The 22725-nt window shown below is 39.6% G+C and overlaps 1 long non-coding RNA gene and 1 pseudogene across 1 annotated transcript in view; one reads left to right on the top strand and one right to left on the bottom strand.

Annotated features, from left to right (window-relative positions):
- LOC132224158 (uncharacterized) overlaps positions 1-17800 on the top strand; it is a 413311-nt gene extending 395511 nt beyond the window's left edge. Inside the window, exon 4 of the long non-coding RNA XR_009450609.1 lies at positions 17744-17800. This is a non-coding gene — a long non-coding RNA (uncharacterized LOC132224158). The remainder of the gene's footprint in view (positions 1-17743) is intronic.
- LOC132225304 (small nucleolar RNA U3) lies at positions 5577-5677 on the bottom strand (annotated as a pseudogene).
- Positions 17801-22725: the final 4925 nt, after the last annotated feature.

The raw sequence follows: 22725 nt of genomic DNA, 5'->3' as shown, positions 1-22725 counted from the left end.
CCTTATTTCTCTCTTCCAGTTTTGGGGGTGATCATCAGCCATTATGAGCCCCTTGTTGACTGAAGATTGAAATATTCAGTATTAGCCTTATTTAATGATAATATTAATTTTCTCCTTTTCTTAGAACTAACCAGTCACATTACAGGGACTGCCCTAGAAAATACCAGCACTTTATTTTGCCAGTTTCCATCCCTTTAAACAGAGGTGGTACAAAGCTGAGCCACAGTTTCCTTACTGTTGTCATGACAACACTCTTCCTTTTCAATACTTTATACTATATAAAGCCATTTATGTAATGTACAATGTTCTTAGGGTTGAGCACTTTTGAACATCATGTACACAGATCCCAACCTTCCATAAAGGGTGTTTGAACCTATGTGTATATACATGTTAAAATTTCACTATATAGTGATAACTAGAAAAAAATGCCATGTGGTGTGGTCAAAAAAGACCACATTTTAAAGTATTTTTCAAAATACATGTTTCTACCTTCAAGCATATCAAATGATAGTACATATCATGCAAAATTGACCATAATCAACTACAATACATAACAGTGCATCATAAATATTGGCATTCAGTTTCAGACCAAGAATGATTCCTTTCATATGCTTTACATTTTTTTGTTTCTTTGTGTTTGTTTGTTTGTTTTTAATCCTCACCCAAGGGTATTTTTCCATTGATTTTTAGATAGAGTGGAAGGGAGAAACATGGATGTTAGAAAGACACACTGATTGGTTGTCTCCCACATGCTTCCCGACGGGGGAGGGGGGAGGGGGCAATCGAACCTGCAACCCAGGTACGTGCCCTTGACTGGGAATTGAACCCAGGACCCTTTGATGCACCAACCAGTGCTTTACCACTGAGCAACACTGGCCAGTGCAGCTTTAAGTTTTTGATACCAGATAGACTACTGAATTCTGGCTACCCTTAACTTCAGTCACACCTTAAAGTTATAAGTGGAAGAAATTTTGATTTTTTTCCTCAATAAAAATTATGCTGAGCCCAAATTATTATGAAGTTTACATTTTAAGGGATGTTTCCTTAGATGTGCTCTGCAAGGGCTCACACACCAACTGATTGTGCTAAGTTCATCTGCTTTCCTTTTTTCCTTAATGTCAGTCGGTCCATGAAAAGGAAGCAAATGAGTGGAAGCACCTAAATTAATGCAGAGTCTGCGTGGCAGCAAATAAGCAGGCAGGGTACAAAGTCTAGGCAGAATGCTTGGTCTGGCTCATGTAAAGACGTGACTACCAGGTGTACCGGCTAATAATTGGGATTTTGTAATCAAAGAAAGCACGATAATTTCAAGAGAAACACCAAAAGTGCTTTATTCAAAGTAATGTCCATCGCTAGCTACACATTTCCCCATCTTTTAGGTAAGTTGTGGATACCGTCCTAATAGAACTTTTCTTGTTTTGAGGCAAACCATTCAGAGACCCAATTTTCCACTTCTTCCTACGTTTTGAAGTGCTGCTCAGAAAGTGCGTGTGCCATGGATCTGAACAAGGGGTAATCTGAAGGAGCAAGGTCTGGTGAATACAGCGGGTGGGTTAATACTTCCCAGGCAAGAGCTTTCAACGTGTCTTTAACTGGTTTTGAAGTATGTGATGGTGCGTTATCATGAAGCAAAATTACTTTGCCATGTCTTCTGGCACATTCTGGTCGTTATTACGATCAAAGCGTGGTTCAAATTGATTATTTGTTGTCGGTAGCGATCAGTATTAACGGTTTCACATGGTTTTAGAAGCTCATAATACACCACACCTTCCTGATCCCACCAAACGCAGAGCACTGTCTTCTTTCTGAAGTGATTTGGCCTTGCAGTCGATGTTGATGGTTGACCTGGATCAACCCATGATTTTGTGCATTTGGGATTCTCAAAATAAATCCACTTTTCATCGCCAGTCACAATTCGATGCAGAAAAAGACTTTTTTTTTTCGTGCCATTGAAGCATCATTTTCCTGATGACTTTTCAGTTTTCCATTTGTTTTTTGTTCAGTTGATGTGGCACCCATTTTCCTTCCTTTAAAATATTTCCCATTGCTTGTAAATGAGAGGAAATTGTTTGCTGAACAATGTTTAATCTTCCTGCAAGTTGTTTGAGTTTGACACGCATCTTTATCCAATAATGCTTGTAATTGTTGGTCTTCAAACTTTTTCGGTTGACCTGGGCATTCTTTGTCTTTCACGTCGAAATCATCACTTTTAAAGCATTTAAACCAACATTCACAAGTATCTTGAGATGGAGCATGTTCACCATAAGCTTCCCGAAGTACACAATAACTTTCGGCAGCACTTTTCTTCAAAATAATGTATTAAAACTTCCCACAAATGCTCTTTTTTTGGCATGAAATTCGACATTTTTAAGTGTAAAATATCTATGATGTTAACACCTTCAGAAAATTTGACATATAAAGTTTTGAAGCTAGCTGTCAATACAACAAAATAGCATACATATCAAATCGCATATATATCAACAAATGTGTAACTCCATCTATTGAAAAAATTCCGCATTAGTAACTGGTACACCTGAGCGCATGTTGAACAAGTCCTTTCACAGCGTGTGTGTGGTAGTTAGAGTTCTGTCGCGGGCAGCGATGCATTGTAACTTGTTGGTGGATCCAGATACAGACACCATGTCATTTACCATGTGCACCAGTCCCCTTTACAATCCTTTCCAAACCTATCCCTGATGGGAGCAGAACGGCGACCTTTCTCCCTTAGTTTTACACAAGTTCTGTGTTCTTATTCAGCATGGCTGTTTCACCGTCTCCCTCTATTTGACATGCGTACAACTTAAGGCAGTGATTTTTCCATTATTAAGAAGTATATATAAACGGATTTTTTTTGATATTGCAGATACTCCTAGTGAATTATGCATGGGTCTGCCAAGGAAGTTATAGTTATAATTCTGTCATCCCAAATACACTGTTCAACCAGGAGACCTGGACTGTTTTGAAAATATGCTGTGATTGTAAACCACTTTGGGATCCTTTAGGATGAAACACAATGTTTAATAATGTTACATCATATGAGAACAGGTCAGAGCAGGAATGATAACATATGAGGTGTTAATCATTTGATATTACTTCTAAATTATTCAAAGTGATTCCCAAGATAAATGTTATCTTCATTTTGATACCAAATCCATGGAGAATTGACAAGTGGAAAGCATCCTGCGGCTTTATAGCTCCCTGCCTTTTTTCTTCAGGTTCATAAGTCAATAGGAAGTTGGCTTGCTTCTTTACAAAAGACAGAATGACATCAGTAGATGTCACCCATGATATAAAACTTGGAACGTACCCCAGGGAAACAGATTCCCACCCTCCACCACCAGATACTCTTAAAATCCCCATAGTGGTCAACACACTGTTCTACCCTCTCTGTCTTTTACATGGACAGGAATTGCTTTCTTTCTTTAATTCAATGGAGATTTGGCGTTTTCTAAGGCAGCCCTCTGGGCCATTCTGAAAGCTTTCTCAAGATTGTATCATTTATTTGTTGGCCACAAAGAAATGCAAGCAAAAAGCCAAGCTGTAGGTAACAGCTACATATTATATCGGGAGGGCCCTGCCCTTCTGCTCAGCTCAGAGCCTGGTGTTTAGTTTTCATCTAGAGAATAAGCCGCTGTTACCCTTTGGTAAAGGGAAGCAAACTGAGGGAAAGGGGAGCAACTCTTTCAGGAAAGAGAAGAGAAAGATCAGTGAAACTCAGTTGTCTGCCTTCACCAGTTGGAGAGCAAGCTTTTATCTTCCCCTTCAAGGATACATATAGGAGTGTTCATCTTTTCTTTCAATCAGGTCAATGAAAATGTTCCTTGTTTTGCTAATGAGAATTCTGAAGACACAGCCAAATGAATTTGTCCATCATTTTGATGGTTAAAAGAAATATGCTTAAATGAAAGTGAGGGAGAATACAGCAAAAATAATCAAAACAAAATTTAGCATTTCAGCTTAGGAGGCAGCTCATATCGGTGGATTAAAGACTATTTTTAAAGTCCCGCCTATTATAAAAACTACCAACTTCTATGAAAGGTTTATTTCAAATGCTCAGTGAGGCTTCAAAGAACATAGCATCCAGCACAACATAGGCAGTCCACCTTACTGGATGCCTCAATCAATTAAGACACCAGATTTTAGTGTTTCACCAATACATTAAGTGATACTTTGCCTCAAACACGTGTATAAATCTGTGTCTATCTGCAAACTAATATACACTAATGGCATGTCTGTACAATTGAATTATATATGAACCATAGATAATTCTTCTCTTTACAACTGTACATGCTTCCAGGAAAACTCCACTTCTTTCTCTATTTGTCTTCCTTTTCAAAGACTATCCTCATGCTCTTCTTCCTTACGGTTTTATAGACTGATCTGTCTATATGTATGTGTTGTAGGAGAGAAACACTTGTCCCTTCTTCCCTTCCAGGTTGACAGGCCTAATAATTAAATTGACAAAAGATAGATTAACAGGAGGAAAACAAATTTAATTTTGTAGGAGAAACCAAGATGGTAGCATAGGTAAACACCGGAGTTTGCTGCCTTGAACAACCACTTCAAAAATACAGCTAAAAGACAGAACGGACATCCTCCAGAACCACAGGAAGGCTGGCTGAGTGGAAGTTCTACAACTAGGAGGAAGAGAAAAACATACTGAGACTCAGAGGAGGCGCAGTGCTGAAGTAAAATACTAAGGTGCGGAGTGCATGCAGAGCAGGCTGGCGGCTGAGGGCGCGGTTGTCGTTTTCAATCGGGAGGGAGTCTCAGGCTCTGAGCTCCAGTTCCGGGCAAGTATCTAGGGACCCAGACTCATACGGGAGAAGCGGGACTGTCTGGCATTGCTCAGAACCCTAGGGCAGCTTTCTCTCCCTGGGGCTTGCAGCAATTACTGGGACACTGAGAAGCAGAGCCTCTGAGGGCAAGTCTGAGAGCAGCCATAATGGCTAACCCTGCCCTGTTGATCCTGTGGGACCCCCCCCACCCCCCACCCAAGCCCTGCAGGGAGGCTTTGGCTGGATAGCCTCAGGCAAAGGCTAGATTAGCGCCTCCCTAGAGATCCAGGAGCCAGGAAGCCCAGAGGTCAGAGTGGGACCATCCAGTTTGCAGCTCTGTGGAACCATAAAAGACACACTCAGGGGGCAGACTCAGTGAGAACCAAAGCCCCATAGAAGCAAGTCTAGCCCCAGAGGGGTGTCTCCAGCACAGAAGTTCTCCCACTGCAGATACAGCTGATTCTCACAGCCAATTGTCCTGGAGGTCAATTCCTCACAGTGCTAACTACAACAATCAAGGCTTAACTACAACAAGACTGTGCACAAAGCCCACAAGGGAGTGCACCAAGAGTGTCTACCTCAGGTAATTGGGACACTTAGGACAGAAAGGCACTCTATCTACACAGCGAAGCATAAAAAATGCCGAGACAAAGAAACAGGACACAAACAACAGAATTGGAGGAAAGCAAACTGTTGGATATAGAGTTCAAAACCACACTTTTAAGGTCTTTAAAGAACTGTCTAGAAGCCGCCGATAAATTTAATAAGGCCCTCAAAAAGACTGGTGAGACGCCAATAAATGTAGTGAGATCCTCAAGAAATTTAATGAGACCCTCAATGTTGTGATAAAGAACCAAATAGTAACGAACTATAGAAATGATCCCTGAAAGTATAGTCTTTAAAGAACCAACTAGAAATTAAGCATACACTGACTGAAATAAAGAATATTATACAGACTCCCAACATCAGACCAGAGGATTGCAAGAATCAAGTCAAAGATTTGAAATACAAAGAAGCAAAAAACACCCAACCGGAAAAGCAAAATGAAAAAAGAATCCAAAAATATGAAGATAGTGTAAGGAGCCTCTGGGACAGCTTCAAGCGTACCAACATCTGAATTATAGGGGTGCCAGAAGATGAGAGAGAGCAAGATGTTTAAACCTATTTGAAGAAATAATGACAGAAAACTTCGCCTACCTGGTGAAAGAAAGAGACTTACAAGTCCAGGAAGCGCAGAGAACCCCAAACAAAAGGAATCCAAAGAGGACCACACCAAGACACATCATAATTAAAATGCCAAGAGCAAAAGACAAAGAGAGAATCCTAAAAGCAGCAAGAGAAAGAAAATCAGTTACCTACAAGGGAATACCCATACAACTGTCAGCTGACTTCTCAACAGAAACTATGCAGGCCAGAAGGGAGTGGCAAGAAATATTCAAAGTGATGAATACCAAGAACCTACAACCAAGACTACTTTATCCAGCAAAGCTATCATTCAGAAGTGAAGGCCAGATAAAGAGCTTCACAGATAAGGAAAAGCTAAAGGAGTTCATCACCACCAAACCAGTATTATATGAAATGCTGAAAGGTATCCTTTAAGAAGAGGAAGAAGAAGAAAAAGGTAAAGATACAAATTATGAACAACAAATACACATCTATCAACAAGTGAATCTAAAAATCAAGTGAATAAATAATCTGATGAACAGTATGAACTGGTGATTGTAATTGAATCAGGGACATAGAAAGGGAATGGACTGACTATTCTTGGGGGGGGGGGAAGGGGTGTGGGGGTGAGGGAAGAGATTGGACAACAATCGTGCACCTGTGGATGAGGACAGTGGGTGGGGAGTGAGGGCGGAGGGTGGGGTGGGAACTGGGTGGAGGGGAGTTATGGGGGGGGGGGGAAAGAGGAACAAATGTAATAATCTGAACAATAAAGATTTAATTGAAAATAAATAAATAAATATTAAACTCCTAAACAACCTTTCACTAAAAAAAAAAAAAAATTAATTTTGTATGTATGGGAGCTCATAGAAATATGAGACTCAAGGAAGTGACCAAAGCAGGCAACTTTTATACCATTTAGACAAAGAAACAATAATTTGTGAAGAATTGACAAGATAAGGGGGTTGGGCTTAGGGTAATAAACTGATGAAAAAGTAACAAAATTTGTTAGTACAGCCTTCTTGACCCTAAATACCCTATCTTTGGTGATAAGAATGCCTTTTCCCCTTTTAGTACAGGGCAGGTACCTTTCACATGGGAAACTTATGTCCTGTTTCCAGGGAGACAAAAGAGGGTAAGGTGTTTTTTTGTTTTGTTGTGTTTGTGCGCGTGTGTGTGTGTGTGTGTGTGTGTGTGTGTGTGTTTTGCACTGGCTATTTCTTAAGTAACGTTAATTCACAATAATCAATATGCCAAAGTGGCATATTTTGCTCCCACTCAATGTCTCCCACTATACTAGAAACTTTTTAAAAGAAAGGGTACATTTTATTTTGCTTTCTATTCTTATCACTTCTGCTTTAGCATAACACCCTGTGTTTAACTCTATTATTCTGTATTTTGTTTGTTTTTTAAATTGTTGTTGTTGTTTTTGTTTTTGTGTTTTTTGAGAGAGAGAAACATCGATTTGTTGTTCTGCTTACGCATGCGTCATTGGTCATTGGTTGGTTCTTGTATGTGCCCTGACTGGGGATCTAACCCACAACCTTGGTGTACCGGGATGATGCTCTAATCAACTGAGCTACTCAGCCAGGACCTCATTCTGCCTTTCAATTGCTCATTTTCTTAGAGAGGGACAGCATTCTTATGATTTGAACCTTTAAATTCAACCATTTTGGATCATCTTCATTATGTGAGTCAATAAATACAAACAAGTTGGAATTGAGTTTTCTGTCCCTTGCAACACAAATACTCTTCATAAACTTGATATTGATATCTAGAAGAGTGATATTGGAAAGTAACAGATCCCAAAAGTAGAATTGCTAATTGCAATTGGAATGTGGGACACTAGATTCTTCTGCCTCCAGCTGTGGAATTGGCAAGCTCGATTTTACTAATACAGTAGCTTATTAAACAGCCCATATTGCATCTTAGGATTCAGATATTGGGCTGACCAAAGTTTAGGAACTTGATATAACTACTTCAGGATATTGGATTTCACTGACGACTGCTTTTGACCTTAAATAACTGCCTATCAGGAGAATAAATGCTGTGGTCCAAGCTGATGAGTCTGAAAGCAGACCTGGGAGAAAATAGAGATACTTTCTGCTTTTAGCCAGCAAAACAAAAGGTTGACAGGCAGATAATCATGAATCTTCCCAGGTTGGAAGTGCTGTATACTCTGCTCCAAGCTAAACATTATAAATAAACTTGGGAGGACAGCAGATATAAAAGGAGGAAAAACTGGTGCTCATACCCTAGTTCCCCACTAAGGACCGTATCCTGTGTATTCCCTGTGTGACAAAGGGCACAATTACCTGCATTTTAAATAACATTCCATTAGAATTCTGCCTCGGGCAGGGGGCAGATTAACTGTATCTCCACCACACCCCACCCGACTTGAGCAGTCCCCCCTTATCCATGAGGTATCTATGTCCCAAGATCCCAGTGGATGCCTGGAATTGCAGGTAGTACCAAACCTTATATATACTATGTTTTTTCCTATACATACATACCTATGATAAATGTTAATTTATAAATTAGCACAGTATGAAATTAACAACAATAACTAATAATAAAATAGAACAATGATAACAATATCTCTCTCTATATAAACCCTAATATGCAAATAGGCCAAACAGTGGAACAACCGAACAACCAGTCGCTATGACAAGCACAGACCATCAGGGGGCGTGCATGGAACATGGCGGGTGTCGACAGCAGGTGGCAGAGCGCAGAACATGGTGGGCGTTGGCTGTGGCGGGATGATGAGCGAGGGTGCCAGACCAAGGAGGTGCCGATTGCTGTCATTGGGGCGAGCCTCTGGTGGTTACTGAAAATTCTTTGCTCCTGCACACCTGCTGCCAACGCCAGCCCCACTCCCACCCACTGCTGGCACTGGAACCACAGCTCACACCTGCTGCTGGCACCGGCCCCAGTCGCTCTGCGCTGTCAGCAGATGCGAGTGGGGCCTGCACTGTCAGTGCTTGGGAGCAGCAGCGGCGGGACTGGGGCTGCTGGCAGACAGGGGACCTGGGGCTGTGGTGGGAGGGGCTGGGTGGGGGCACGGAGGATGGGCCAAGACCTGCCCCTATGCCCACTGCAGCCTCACAGCCCATAGTTCCTTTTGAGGGGCATGAATTCGTGCACTGGGTCCCTAGTACTGTAATGAAAGTTACGTGAATGTGGTCTGTCTCTTTGAAAGCATCTTATTGCACTGTACTCAACCTTTTCACTTAAAGGAAGCACTTTACAGCTTCTCTTTGGCAAATCTGAATTGCCAGAATCACTATTCTTGTGCTTTGGGGCTTTTATTAAGTAAAATAAGGGTTACTTGAACACAAACACTGTGATACCTCAACATTCAATCTGATAACCCAGATGGCTACTAAGTGACTAACTGGAGGGGAGGGTATACAGCAGTGATGGCGAACCTTTTGAGCTCAGAGTGTCAGCATTTTGAAAAACCCTAACTTAACTCTGGTGCCGTGTCACATATAGAAATTTTTGATATTTGCAACCATAGTAAAACAAAGATGTATATTTTTGATATTTACTTTATATATTTAAATGCCATTTAACAAAGAAAAATCAACCAAAAAAATGAGTTCGCGTGTCACCTCTGACACACGTGTCATAGGTTCGCCATCACTGGTATACAGTGTGGATTCATTTGGCAAAGGAATGAATCCACAGAGCAGGACGCACAGAGCAGGAAGGCACTAGATTTCATCACACTACTCAGACGTGCAATGTAAAACTTATCAATTGTTTATTTCTAGATTTTCCGTGTAATATTTTTGAACTATGGTTGACTGTGGGTAACTGAAACTGTGGAAAGTGAAACTGGATAAGGATGGCCTATTAGATTACTTGTATTGTCCCAAGAAATAGCAAGATGGAGATGCCATTTAACATCTGGGCTGGGGCAATGGGCAGAGCAGCTTGGTCTGTTGCTTAAAGGCAGAGACTTTGCAGCCCAGATTCAAGGACTGTGACTCAAAGAAATATGTATCTTTAGTTACCAGCCTATAAAACTGACCAAATGTAAATTGGCAAAAAGCTGATTAAGATTTTAAAAGGAATGGATGGATAGTCTGCCTGAAAATTAGCCAAAACAGTGCAAAGCTGCGCCAAGGGATAAAAAGACATCTGAATAGCATTGATGGAACCCCTTAGATTTTCCCTTTAAATGAATGAACATATTCCTTTTTTTAAAAAAAAAATGTTTGATGTAGATTTCCATCACTTGAAAGTATGAGTCCTAACTAACGCAAGGCTAAGGGGAATGGGAAGGAAATGAAACTGTATTGAGAACTTACGATATGCCAGACACTGTGCTAGGTGCTTTCCACTATATTCTTTTTTATCCTCACCCAAAGCATGAGGATATATTCCATTGATTTTTAAAGTGAGAGAAGGGAAGGAGGAGGAGGGAGAGAGAGAGAGAGAGAGAGAGAGAGAGAGAGAGAGAGAGAGAGAGAGAGAGAGGTGATAGAGACACATTGATTGATTGCCTCCTACACACTCCCTGATGGGGGTGGGGTGGGGATTGGGAGATTGGGATGGAACTCAGGTACATGCCCTTGATGGGGACTCGCACCCACAGCCCTCTAGTACACAGGCTGGTGCTCTAACCACTAAGAATGCTGGCCAGGGAGCTTTCCAATATTCTTAATGTTCCCAATAACCCTGTGAGGTATAATATCTCCCCTCATTTTGTTTAAAAGAAATTGAGGTTCAGAGACAAGTATACATTAAGTGTCCATGTCCACATGGTTACTAAGTGGTAGATTAACTATTTAACCCTTCTGTTTGATGCTAAAACCAATACTATTTTTATTATGCCATACTCTTCTTCAATAGAATGGGTATTATAATAGTGCTTGCTTCATAGGATTCTTGCAAATGCTGGGTACATAGTAAGTGCTAAATAGGTAAATGAAATACAAAAGGATAAAATAAATGAATAGACAAATGGTGGAGCGAGGGGTCCCTCCTTAACATGAGAATTTAATATAATCTATGAATGATGTGCTGTTTGATCCTGGCAAATCCTCTGATGCCTAATGACCTCCATTATTTAAAATCCGTAATCAGAAGATGGCTATATTCACTCAATAGCTTAAAAGTGCTTACAATTATAAACATTTAAAATATAAAAGCTACAGAGAGAGTAGATTCATTTGCCTTTTCCTCAGCAAGGCTAAAAAAATTATGTGTATTATAAAAAACATTATTTGGACATTGTAATTATTTTACAGTCCCCAGCTGAGAATTTTTAGCATGAATATTATAAACTAAGAAACATTAAGTACATGATTTTTGTAATGAGATTTCTCACTTAATGTACAGTAGCTCCCCTTATCCACAGGGGACACATTTCAAGATCCCCAATGAATGCCTAAATCTACAGATAGTACCAAACCCTATGTATACCATGTTTTTTTCCTATACATACACAGCTGTGATAAAGTTTAACAGCAATGGCTAATAATAAAATAGAACTATAATAATATACTATGATAACACTTATGTAAATACGCTCTCTCTATCTCTCTCCCTCCTTCTCTCTATCTCTCTCTAGTAATTTTTATATTTTTCGGTCCAAACTTTCTCCTGAACCTGTGAGCCATCCCGTGCAGTCAGTGCTCGGTGTCACGGGTTTCAGGGCAGCCCTCCTGAAGTCTCCCTACAGGCTCAGTGCTTTCTGGTGCAACACGTTGCCGTCACCCAGCACACGTTTGTTTTCTGTCCATGCCTTCCACCCCCCGATGTAACGCATCTCCGCCTACTAGTAAACTAAGCACTTAGCGTGCACAGTGGCCGGAACTTTGGCAGTTTAAGGTGCGACACCAAAACTAGTTAGATTTCTTTTTCCTTCATCATTTTGTGGATACGCTGGGTGAAGGGAAGGTTCAAGTCCCGGGAGGGGCCGAGCAGGACTGTGAGATGTCATCACGCTACTCAGAACGGCATGCGATTTAAAAAGTGTGAATTGTCTATTTCTGGAATTTTCCATCTGATATTTTTGGACCATGGTTGACTACAAGTAATTAAAACCATGAAAAACAAAATCCTGGAGATCCGACTCCTGTGTGACTCTAGGCATTTGACTTGAACTTGCTGCAGTCTCAACTGGAATCTGTTTGAAAATGTAAGCGACATTAACTGTGCTTTGCAGTTTCAAGCTAAAAAATAAATTATTCATAATGAGTTAATTATTATCTCAGTGTACCATCATTCCTATTTTAAAATGATATTCAAAAGATTAAATAGCCAGAAATTTAATCATAATTTGCATACACTAGTTTTGAAATTAAGCAACAGTCTCTTGATTAATGCAAAATTACAAAATCCTCCAGATGAAAGATAACCTTGAACCACGATACAGATAGAAAAACAATTTCCCTTTTTAAAAAAGCTAACGACCACTCCCGGTTGCTTGAGGACATTTTACAATTTATTTCAATAAATTGCCTCGCATTCCCTTTCCTATGAAAAGAGGAAAAAATGTGGCTCTAATTCCATGTGGGCCTTTGATTTTGAGCACATGAAGGATTGAGTTTAAATAATTGTCTGAGTTCAGGCCTCTGCTCTCTTTCCCCTCAATATATAGGTGCTTGCTACTCACTCAATCTTCCAGACACAAAACAGTGACTGATGTGCCGTGCCCCCCTCCAAATTACTCAGACGGGCACAGACGGGAAACTCCCAGATCATCACAGTAATTATGTCCTCCCTGAAGCCAGTGTGAAGCATAATGGCTTAACAGCCTACTATGAACTCAGGCATCTCTGTTTCCTCCAGTCTCCAAAGCAAGCCTCTGTGATAACCAAGACTTCAGATGCAAACCAAGAAGCAAGGACCAGACTTTACAAGTAGGAGACACAACAGCCCTTTCACCGTGAAAACAAGGAATATATATAGAGTGACCCCCTCAAAATGTTTGCACACTTTAACAGCTGATAGCTCAATTTTGAAAATGAAATGTATTTTAATAAACACTGCCTTTATAATTATTCAAAGTGTGTGTATACATTTTTGGGATACCCTATATATAATGTTATGTAATATTTAATATATTATGACAAAACAATATTCAAAGTACGTATATACAATTTTGGGGGACACCCTATATATTGATGTAAAAACTATGTGATTTCTCATATTTAGTTTAGGAAACAGATTATATTTTACTCTCATACTTCTTCCTGCACAGAAATACACATAACGATAACATATTGAGAAATTATATAAAATTAAACCATTTAATTTTACAAGTATATTTTTTTATTCCTTGGTTGAACATGTGACAGATCACAATCAAGCCTACCTATTGTAATTTATCACTTAACACAAGAAATGTATTTAACCAAAATATATTACAAATGCAAAGTGTTAGTGTCCGAAGACTAATATTTTCCTATTAACATTTTATACTTTATCTTAGCCTTGACAAAATATCCCATACTACTTTTTTCAAAAACAAAACATGTTTGCTGTGATTCTAAGCAAATAGTGTCTAGACATCAAAAGAAAAGTTTTTTCCTAATCTTTCCACTTTTTAAAAGACTCAGAGAATTTACTGGAGAGGAAGAGAAGACTAGATGAAACTTTTAACATTTTTAAAGCTATATGTTCCCATTTCTTGACAGATAAAGTGACAATAAATAAGATCTGCATCCTGTGATCAATAGAAATATAGAGGTTAGAGTTTTACTATTTTTCTCTTGCCTTTAAAAAATAAATAGAGCTTGCCAATGACTTCATTACACACAGCCCTTCAAGGTAAGCGTAATAGAATTCTAGTTTCCTGGCACACTGCGATGGCAGGTTAGGTAAGTAAAAGATGACACTGAATTAAAGAATTTATTCCTTTACAGGAACTCAATTATAGTCTTCTCTGGTATTTTCCTAAATCAAATCCAGTGCTACATCTTGAGTTAAAATTCTCATACACTCCCTTAGCACAGAGGTACAAAAGGGTTTCTCCACCCTCCTCTTTGATTTTCCTCTTCATCCAGAACAAAATCCAACCCAAGATTTTTCACAAGAGCTATATAAAAAAAACACACAAAAAACAATCGCTAGAATACTCAAATATTGCCAAGTCCTCCAGTGTTCTAAGGCCACTCTTTCATTTAATATCCAACTATAAAATGACTTAAATCACCATTGTTCATGCAATAATAAGTCCAGCACCCTCCCTAAAATCTAAGGATTCCTAGGATGGGGTTGGTGGCTAGAGAGTGAAATCTCATCCCAAAATACACCCCCCCCCAAATGATTTCTCAGTCCCCTTATGATCCTAGGTCTGAAAGCTGCTGACCTCTGATCTCCCCGCTTTGCAAGCCCTATCTCTCCCATACAGCACTTCCTCCTTGATTCGCCAAAGTGACCCTGATACGTGCGGTATGGAGTTCAAGAAAGTTTGCTGAATCAAACCAAGCTAACATGAGATGGGGAATTTAAAAAAAGTCAAACCGGAGAAATGTCAAACCAGAAGCCTAAAAAAGTGACAATGAAGACAGAGGCGCAGCTCAGAAAGTGTAAGAGAGATGTTCTTTGCCTTCAAGCAGTATCTATATAGCGTATTAGGACATTTGGAAACATACCTGAGCACACTTAGGCTCAAGCCGGGACCTTTGTTATATATTTTATGTCTTTTCAGGATGGTGTTTTTTCCTTTAATAAACCCAGTGATCAGAGATCTGTCAAAGTAAATAGGAAACCAGAGAGTAACCAGGTAGCATGTGTTGTGCTTCATACCTGGCCAGGTGATTGAAGACCTGTCTGCAGGGAAGAACTGAACCGGAAGTGGACAGGGAGGGATAATATTTTCAGAAGGTTTGACTGAGGGGGAGCTGTATGTTCCTATTGTCTAGCGAGATGTCCAATATCTGCCAATCATTACACATGAATCAGTAAGAAGAAAGATTGGTCAGCCAGATCAATGCACCTGTGTGATGATAATCTGATTTCTGATCAGAATTCTCTTGCTCTACAAGAAGCCATTTTCAATAGGGGAGGCTAGGGGACTGTCTAGGGTGGGGGGGGGTGGGAATGGACACATATGTAATACCCTTTGTAATACTTTAAGCAATAAAAAAAATTTTTTTTTTGAAAAAAAAAGAAGAAGCCATTTTCAAATGAAGTGTTACTATTTTGTCTTCCTGATTTTATTCCTTGTTCCTTAGAGTCAAAGAAGTGCTTGCTACAAGGGTAAAATTTTCTTAAATATTCAGTTAACTGAGAATTCAAACAACTGCCGGATCCTAATTGTAAATAGAAAAAGTGGCAAAGAAAGGACATCTTAACATTGGAAAGTAGAAATATGTAACCAGAGTTAGGAAAACAGATATAGAAATAGGCAAGACTCAAAAAAAGAATATTTCAGGCACCCTTGTAATCTACTTAGATATTTCAGTGTTTGACCTTGAAGCAATTTCTGGCAAGTTAAATGGCATAATTTCCTAGAATATCATAGTGGATAGATCCATTAGCCTGATGACCCTCACTTGGCATTTTCAAAGAAATTTACTGCTGGTAGTGATAAGGTTGTGAACACTGAAAGTTGCCTGGCTGATGAAAATCCTATTTGAAAAAAAAAAATCTAGGCAGATTTCACTTAGGAGTTACACCAAATGCACTCACACACCCATACTGTTAAAATGTATACTTTTTAAAAATATGCATTAAGGTCTGAGGATATCATGGGCATTACAAATTCTATTTCATCTATGAAATTACTTTCGATCCATCAGAAATATTTTGAGACCTACTATGTGCAAGCCATATGCTAGATACTTAGGGAAACACAAAGATGACTAAGAGAGTCTCCCCTTCTGTCTTGTAACAGAAATAAGACAATTAGGCAAATAACTATAGCAGAATAAGTAAGTACTAAATCAAGTTACAAATACTCAATTAGAAGAGTACAGGAAAAGAAGGGATTGATTCTGACTAACAAGGATTTTTTTTTTTGCGGGGGGGAGGGGGGGCCTTAATTGAGGTGAGAATTGACTCATAGAAACCAAATTAAGCCACACCCTTTCTAGAATCAAAGAAGAATCCTCATCCTTTAGCTCAGTGGTTCTCAACCTTGGCTGCACATTAGAATCACCTGGGAATCTTTTTAAAATCCTGATTTCTGGGGCTCATCCTCTGGAAATTCTGTTTCTTTGTTACTAATGTTGTGGCCTCACCCCATAACAAAGAAACAGAATTTCTGGAGGATGAGGCCCAGAAATCAGGATTTTAAAAAAATTCCCAGGTGATTCTAATGTGCAGCAAAGGTTGAGAACCACTGCTTTAGCTGGATTTAATACACAATGGGAAATCTGCTCAGAGACTCTGCATTCTATAAAGGAAGAACTGCTACTAATGAAACAAAAGAGCTTTTGGCCATGTCATCATGTATCATACAACCTAAAATGCTATTAGTGAATAATATCTGTTCTCATGGGAATTGCAACATTACAAAAGTATGAAATGGCATTCAAGATGAATGATGCCATGGCTCTTAGTTGTAGAAAAATAACATTCGAATACTGTTTAGAGGAGCAGGAGGACATAAATATTCTATTGCTAGAGAGATGTCCTATTGCGTGGAACAGGAGTACTTTGGTTGGCTCAAACATAACTGAAATGCACCCTTCCCCCAAGACTACCAATTATTTTGCTCTTATTCCATAATTCCTAGTAACCTTTTGATTACTAATGTAATCATTTACCATAATATGGGAAAGAAAATTATTTTAAGGATAATCTTTGAACTTCTTGGGGGCAGGGACCATACACTGGTTAGTATAGATCAATAGTGCTTGATGACTGGCAAAATTGCAAATTCACAAAACTTTCAAAATCACAGTTCTAAGTACCAGCAAGGTAACACTGACCCTTGTTAGTGAACTCTTACGCATCTGACCAGACTCGCAACTTTACCTCTTATATTCTTATTTTCCAAAATAAAAGAAAGCCAGTAAAAAATTATGGAAGACCAAGACAGGCACCATCCCTGTTTTTTTGAAGCCAATTTATTCATTAGGCATGATAAACATAGTGCCTAGTTCCCACAATATATTTTAGGGCTCCATAAAAAATGTTTTAATTTTTTTAAATGAGAAAGAAAAAAATGAATATAGTCCTGGCTCAATTTTATTAGTCTTTATACCAATGCAGTCTAAAATGTAATTTTAATATTTTCATGGAGAAAGAGGCCCATGAAGACAAATATTGCTAGGGCTCATTAAAAAATAATGTGGCCTGGCCGGTGTGGCTCAGTGGTTGAGCTATGAACCAGGAACCAAGAGGCCACTGGTTCGATTCCTGGTCTGGGCACATGGCAGGGTTGCAGGCTTGATCCCCTGAGGGGGTTGTGCAGGAGGCAGCCAATCAAGGATGTTTCTCTCTCATCGATGTTTTTATCTCTCTGCTGGGGTCCAACCCCAGCAGGTCCAGAGGTCCCCAAAGGTGTGGACAGAGTAGGCGAAGAAGGAATGACATGGAGACAGCGTTCAGTTCATCAGCAGCCTAGCCAGGATCTCTAGCCAGGATCTCCAGCAAGTTCTGGTCTGGATCTCCAGCAAAGTTCTGGTTAGGATCTCCAGCCAGGTTCTGTGTCCATGTTTTCTTGCTAGGTTCTCCAGGTTCTCCATTCCAAGTTCTGTAGCCATGTTCCCTCGCTAGGTTCTCCAGCCAGGTTCTATGTCCATGTTCTCTTGCTAGATTCTCCAGCCAGGTTCAGTCACCAGGTTCTAGTCAGGTTCTCTTGCCATGTTCTATCCAGGTTCTGTAGCCAGGTTCTGTCTCTAGGTTCTTCAGCCAGGTTCTCTCGCTAGGTTCTGTCTCTAGGTTCTGTGGCCAGTTTCTATACAGGATCTTTTGCCATGTTCTCTCGCTAGGTTCTGTCTCTAGGTTCTGTGTAGGTTCTGTCTCTAGGTTCTGTGTAGGTTCTGTCTCTAGGTTCTGTGTAGGTTCTGTGTCTAGGTTCTGTGTAGGTTCTGTGTGTCTAGGTTCTGTCTTCTAAGTTCTGTGTCCTGTTGTCTTGTTACATCTGTATTTATACCAGTTGATTCCAATCCTATCAATCTCTATTCCAAAGGTTAGGGCGTTTCTTATCTCCATTCCAAGGAGTAAAGATTATGTAGCTTAAGCATGATTGTTCGTAGTTAAAGTGATTAATTACCCGCCTGGCACTTAGTTAAGGGGTTTTATTCCCTCCTTAACTTCAGGGGAAAATCCCTACCTGGGGAAACAACCTTTCTCAGAGAGGTGACTTTGGTTAAAACACATAGTGCCAAGAAGGTGAGCAAACATATTCAGAACAGTATGCCATATACGCCAGGTCCCTTGAAACAGCAAGGATGGACCGGCTCCCGGCATCTCTCTATCCCTCTTCCTTCCTCTCTCTAAAAAATCAATAAAATATATTTTTTAAAAAGATAATGTGGGCCTATTTGTTTACCTTCTATTAGAAAAGACTGGCAAATAATTAAAGAAAATGTAACACAGTTTGAAAGTACCGAGATCAGGTAAGTGCAGGGTGCTCCATCCTGAGAGGTCATGCAGGGTTTCTCAAAAGCCTCAGAAGAAACAGGAAGGAGGAAAATCACTAGAGCAGGAACGCGCACAGATCTAAAAGCACCTGAGGTCAGGATGAGTGGGGAAACGGCCAGGTACCTTCAGACCCTTGGAGCAGTGGTTCTCAACTCAAGGAGATTTTTGCCTCCCAGAGGACAAGTGGCAATGCCCAGAGCACTTTTAGTTGTCACAAACAGAAAGGAATGCTACCACATCTAGTGGGTGGAGGCCGGAATGCTGCTAAATATCCTACAAAGTATTGGCCAGCCCCCCACCCAGGAATTATCCTGCCCCAAATATCAACCGTGCTAAGGCTGAGAAACCTGCATTAGAGAACTAGAATCAGATATTTTTAATTTTCCCACCCAGGAATTATCCTGCCCCAAATATCAACCGTGCTAAGGCTGAGAAACCTGCATTAGAGAACTAGAATCAGATATTTTTAATTTTGAGCCTTTTCCAATTTGATAGCTTGTTGCTTAGATTTACATTTCTAAGGAGCTTAAACATTTAAATATACTTATTAACTCTTACAGTTATTTTTATTAACTAGTATATGTTCTATTTATATCCTTTGGAGATTTTTCAACTTGTTACTGATCTGATGCTTGGTGTCCTAGAAGAAATCTTTACATATTATAGATAGAAAACCTGTGTGTCATATATGTTGCAAATATTTCCCTTATTTTATCATTTTCCTGGATGCTTTATTTTTTCTTTCTGTGCAGTTTCTAACTTTTATGTAATCAATAGTATTCTCATTTTTCACATTTTCTGCCTTTATATTATAAAAGCTGTTTTCAACCCAAATTGCATAAACAGATTGTTTTACTACAATGTGATAAACAGTATAGTACAACAGCATGTCCCATGTCAACAGTGTGGAGGCACAAAAAAGTGGTCATTTAAAATGGCAGAAGAGGAAGAATTAATTTTTTTATTGTCCTATGTATTCTAAGTACCTAGAAAAGTGACTGACACATAAAAGGCTACCAATAAATATTCATTAAATGTTGAATGAATAAATAAGTGGCATTGAATTGGCCATATAATTGCAGTTTATGAAATAGCATAAAATATTTATACTTGCAAACGTCCTTTGCAGAAATTGGATAATGAGTAGAAGAGATCATAGAGTTTTGTATTTCTCCTAGTTTATCCACTTCAAAGCTATATCTGAATCTAGGGCTCCCGGCACTCAAAGTCATCCTAGGAATGTGCATCAGGCTTAGGACTGATCCAGATGACCTTGGAGATAGCTATGCATCTCCAGATCCTCTTCTCAACCCAAATTGACTTGTATTTTTGTTTTGAAAAGAAAAGAGTATTCTCATTTCCCCCTAGATACACACACATGCCCATATGCATATAAAGTAAAAAGGGAAAGCTCCTCTAGCCCCCACCCTACTTCCCAGGGGCTTGATGTATCTATCCTTCCATTTTTTAAAATATTTTTTTATTAACTTTAGAGAGGAAGGGAAAGGGAGAGATAGAAACATCAATGATGAGAGAGAATCATTGATTGGCTGCCTCTTGCATGCCCCCCACTGGGTATCTGAGCCTGCAACCCAGGCATATGCTCTTGACCAGAATCCAACCCGGGACCCTTTTAGTCCACAGGCCTATGCTCTACCCACTGAGCAAAACCATCTAGGGCTATCCTTCCATTTTTAAAATGGATTTGTGATAGGTATGAATCTGTTCCCAATTGCTTGGGTACAAGAAATACCACATTTTTCTCTTTTTGTTTTTTTTTAAATTAAATTCAACTTGGTTCTGAGTATTCACATTGTTAGCTGACAGGACACTCACTACCAGTAGTTATTAGAGCTTCCTTCTCTATCAGATCCTATAGGAACCTCAAAGCTTACTAAGTCACAGGAAAATGAGAGAGAAGGGGCTCTTAGTTGGTAGTTGCCATCATTACTGATGATTCTGCTACCCAATAATGCCATTGAATTCTGGTTTTCTGCCATCTACCAGGTGCCATCGCTTTGTAGGGTATATGGCAGGAAGCAGGGTGATGCATCTATTTACCCCAGGAGATCCTCACTGGCCCTTTAAAGGCAAGACACTGGTCATTTTGATCAGTCCCTGGTATATACCTCCCCCAACAGTAGTACTGCCACCTGCCCAACTACAGCTTCAAGGTAACGCTTCCTCTGCCGCAATACTCACTCACCAATTTGACAGCAAGTGTAAACCTTTATCTGCCCTTGCCTTCTAGGGCAACTCCAGACTTTCCCAATAAAGACCTGGATAGGTGTTACTGCTTGTTTGCTTTAGGAGTGGTTTTAATTTATGAATTTTCTTCTAGGGCTGCTCCTATTACAGAAATAAAAGGAGGGGGGGAAGAAATGAGAGAGAGAGAGAGAGAGAGAGAGGTAGGGAGAGAAAGGAAGGAAGGGGAAAGGGAGGGAGAGAGAGGAATGAAAGAAACAAGGAAGGAAGGAAAGATAGATGAATGGAAGAATGAAGGGAATGAAGAAAGAAAATGCTGTTAATTTTATTTACCCTTCCACTTCCCATCTCTAAGACAGCAATTCATTCTTAGAAATGAATTGGCTTCAGGCCAAGCAAGATAAGTTTAGCTCTCAAGGAGTCGTACTCATCAGTAGATCAACAAAAACTACAAGTGCTGGTGATGATGTGGAGAGAGGGGAATCCTCACACACTGTTGGTGGGGTCGATAATTGGTGCAGCCACTATGGAAAATAGTACAGAGGTTCCTCAAAAAATTAAAAATATAACTGCCTTATAACCCAGAAATTCCACTTCTGGATATTTATCCAAAGAAATAGAAAATACCAATTTGAAAAGATATGCACCCCTAAGTTCATTACAGCATTATTTACAATAGCCAAGGTATGGGAGCAACGTGTGTCCATCAATAGGCCAATGAATAAAGAAAATGTGGTACATATACACAACGGAATACTACTCAGCCATCAAAAGAGTGGACTCTTGCCCTGGCCGGCTTGGCTCAGTGGATAGAGCGTCAGCCTGCGGACTGAAGGGTCCCGGATTCGATTCCAGCCAAGGGCACATGCTGGGGTTGAGGGCTTGATCCCCAGTAGGGGGCGTGCAGGAGACAGCCAATTAATGATTCTCTCATCATTGATGTTTCTCTCCCCTCTCCCTCTCTGAAATCAATAAAGAAATATATATATATATATATATATATATATATATATATATATATATATATATATATATATATATATAATATGTTTTAAAAAAAGAGTGGACTCTTCCCAATAGTTGCAACGTGGATGGGCCTGGGGAGTATTATGCTCAGTGAAGGAAGTCAGTCAGAGAAAGACAAATACCACATGATCTCACTTAGATGTGGAGCCTGAAAAACAACATGAACCAACAAACAAAACCGAAACAAACTGATAGGTGCAGAGAATAAGCTGATAGTCACCAGATGGGAGGGGGATCGTCAGGGCTGGGTGGAAAATGTGAAGAGAATTAAGAATTACAAACTGGCAGTTACAAAATAGTCACAGGGATATAAAGCACAGCATAGGGAATATCATCAATAACCTTGTAATAACTACCTATGGTGTCAGGTGGGTACTAGTCTTATCAAGATGGTCAATTCATAAGGTATGTAAATGTCTAATCACTATGCTGTATACCTGAAGCTGATACAGTATTGTATGTCAACTGTAATTGAAAAATAATTTTTGTAAAAGTACAATCTATAATAATAAAAGGGTAATATGTTAATTAGACTGGACATCATTGCAGACGTCCTTCCAGATGAAGCCGGCACTAGAGGGAAACCCGGGTTCCAGGGTGCTGGAGAGAAGCTGGTGCTAGCAGCTGACAGAAGGAAGGCCTACTCTTGCACAAATTTCATGCATTGGGCCTCTAGTATATTATAATTCACAAAAAAATCCTCATGTACGTATTTAAAATCTATTCAAAGAAAAGAGCTCAGAAGGTAACAAAATGTTTCCATCTACTTGCCAGGTCCTCTAGATATAATGCTCACTAATTTTGACAGGCCATTGCAATCATTTCTCTTTTCTCTCTCATGTTGGCAATGACCCAAATGCTTTTTGATTGCTGAAAAGGATAAGATCATGTGACCTGCTAGGAGATTTTCAATCAATGAAAAAAGAACAGCAGGCACAAATGTCTGGAGTTTATCAAACACTGGAGCAGCAACTTAAAATTTGATTAGAGTGGA

Source organism: Myotis daubentonii, chromosome X (genome assembly GCF_963259705.1).
Source record: "Myotis daubentonii chromosome X, mMyoDau2.1, whole genome shotgun sequence".
NCBI lineage: Eukaryota > Metazoa > Chordata > Mammalia > Chiroptera > Vespertilionidae > Myotis > Myotis daubentonii.
This window is presented reverse-complemented; position numbering and strand designations above follow the sequence as displayed.